Below are 2,758 nucleotides of genomic sequence, written 5' to 3'. Positions count from 1 at the left end.
TATTAATATTGAGACACTTACTAACTCTTTCAGTAAAAAAGATGCCATTAACTATCTACAAGGAACAAAAGTAAAACAGCTTCCAGACTGGCAAGTCCCTAAAGAGCCTCTCTATGGTCTTCCGATGAACGTTATCAACGTGCAGAAGATTGATCAGCGAATGGTTGATATCCCGATCTTTAGACGAAAGTGGATCAAACTGAACGCGACTAATAACTCGCTAGAGAGTGCGATTCGTGTTTCGGTTATTCCTTATTGCAAATCACTGAATAACTACCCCTCAGGTGAGATTAAGAACACAGGTACTTTATGTACCTTAGATGTTTTATTACGCATAGTGTACAAAACCACAGAGTCTTGTCAATCTTACAGCGTATGTTCAACGAATTGGCATAATTAAACTCGAGGAAATTTGGCGCATGGTAAACATCTGGCTACATGGTATGTTATGCGCATGCTCAAATTCGTTTTGTAATAGAGCGCGCGCTTATAGAATGTTTTCATTAATTAGCGCGTAAAATCTTCTATCCAGCACATACTTAGTGTTTTACTGTGTTGTACTGATATGGCATTTCGTCCAGCATACGCAGCCAGAATAAAAGGACAACATATTTATTTGGTATCATACTTATATATAAAAACTTAACAATGTTGTGTATCAATAAGCTCTCTATAATAGATAATAACGTTAACCTAGATAGATAGTTGGTATGTTCGTTGGACAAACACGTCCAATTCGTGTGGAAGTTAACTTTGAATTTCCAGGAAGAGGTTGTGCATTACCTGGATATTGACTTGGATTATTATCATTTAATGTCTTGTTTGGTTTCTGGATTGGTAGCAACCACTAGTGTGGAAGTTAACTTTCAATTTCCTGGAAAAGGCTGTCCATTACCTGGATATTGATTTGCATTATTATCAGCTAATGCCTTGTTTGGTTTCTGGATTGGTAGGAACAACCACTAGCACAGCATCATGTCCAGTCAAGGATTTCACTCTAGATGATATTGAAGAGATTTTACCAGTCCACAAGAACATCGGCAATATAAGATGTTATATCTACACATCCAAAAATACACAGTCGTGGCTTTTTCTGATGCATGCCTTGCAAGTCAATGACTCTCTTCGTACAGAGGTAACACACTTTTGGTCACACAATATTCGTAGTCACGTTAGACACGTTAGGTCACACAACATTCGCAGTCACGTAAGAGACATTAGGTCACACAACCTTTGTAGTCAGGTAAGAAACATTAGGTCACACAACATTTCTAGTTTCAATTTTTAGTCACGTGAGTCGTGGCGTTTCATGACACGGGAAACATGGAGAATATTTACCTTGCGAATTTTACGCGCGGCTATGTATATTCTCACGAGAAAAACTGCTTTTCCGGGGGTGAAATATTGTTCTCAAGAGCTGGAGAGAATATGATAGCACCTGAAAGCCGCAATGTTGACTCGGATGCCCAACGCGGGAAACGAGTGCGAAACGTCTGCAAGGATGCCGGAGCACTAACTTCACTTGGTGTGTTGGTCCATATTGTCAGAGGAGGAGGGGAGAAGAGGGAAGGGGAAGAAGAAAGAAAGGGATGAAGGAAGGAAGAAGAGAAAATCAAGGAAGCTCATTCCAACCATACTTAGAAAACAGGACATTATTACATTATTACATTTCTGTTTTAAGGATAACATGGAAAGAATTTTGCAGACGTTTTGCCCGGAGAGCATCAAGACCATGGACCTGAATGTAAGTATGCCTAAGATTATATCGCATTAGCATTAACAATATTAAATTTTAATGAAGGAAACTGGATCCTGATCCTTTTGTTCAGCTGTGAAAACCTCTCGGTTAGACATGCTGTACCGTGAGCGTGACTGTGTCATGCCTGAGATTTTTATTGGAATCCAAGTCCCCTTCAAAGTCTCCTTCACAGTTCCCAGCGCCATCTTGAAAGGTAGCCGTGCCTTTGCATCGAAGTGAGACATATAGTTACTTCCACTAGCATAGGGAGGGTTCCACTAGCATAGGGAGGGGAAACGGGGAAGGGGAAGCTTACTTTCGGCACCAAAATTTAATTACTTCACGCGGGATTCCTGTGGATTTGGCAGGAAAATCTTCATTTACCCCCCCCCCCCCCCCCCCCTCCTCCCATAATCAAGACCTCCCTACGCCCCTGATTATTTGGTAACTTCAATAAGAATGATCTTGAGTATATGATGAATTCTCTTCATGTTCAACAGGAATCGAATGCAATCTGTATGAGGAAGTGTGCCTACAAAACACTGGAGGATCTAAAAAATCCTGAAAAAGTTGTTTACCGAGATTATCTTGGCAAAGAGGCTAAGAAATATCTGGAACCAATATGTGTGAAGGTACGTAAAATCAATCAATCTGATTTATTCGCTATTCTTGGAATATCATCTAGGGGCCCCTCTACTTGAGTAGGCTAACTTTACAAGATTACGAAGGGTTCTAGTAAAACATGTTCTTCTGATCTTAGTTTTATCATTTGTGTATCGTTCCAGAGTCTGAAGTGGTTGACATAAAATGTTATTTGTATGTCGTTAACAGTTTAGCCTGTGTATCGGCGCCCCCCCCCCCCCCCCCCCCTCTCCTGTCCCCTCTTCAAAGCGACGCTACGCAGGCTATTTTGTGATGTTATGGAAGGCATTTGGTAGTTCAATAACATGTTTTGTTATCATTTGTGCAGAGGTTTGTCCTAGAAGTTATGATAGCATTTACTTGCACTTACTTCAAAAC

The 2,758-nt window shown here is 40.6% G+C and overlaps 1 long non-coding RNA gene across 1 annotated transcript; it reads left to right on the top strand.

Annotated features, from left to right (window-relative positions):
* The first annotated feature begins 1,052 nt into the window (after window positions 1-1,052).
* Window positions 1,053-2,279, top strand: LOC116304865 (uncharacterized). The gene is made up of 3 exons (XR_004198108.2): window positions 1,053-1,135; window positions 1,682-1,744; window positions 2,239-2,279. It is a non-coding gene; the product is annotated as an uncharacterized LOC116304865 (long non-coding RNA).
* The last annotated feature ends 479 nt before the right edge of the window (window positions 2,280-2,758 follow it).

Source organism: Actinia tenebrosa, unplaced genomic scaffold (assembly GCF_029948245.1).
Source record: "Actinia tenebrosa isolate PJP-AT-01 unplaced genomic scaffold, QUT_ActTen_1.0 PGA_scaffold3__52_contigs__length_22856419, whole genome shotgun sequence".
NCBI classification, from domain to species: Eukaryota; Metazoa; Cnidaria; class Anthozoa; order Actiniaria; family Actiniidae; genus Actinia; species Actinia tenebrosa.
This window is presented reverse-complemented; position numbering and strand designations above follow the sequence as displayed.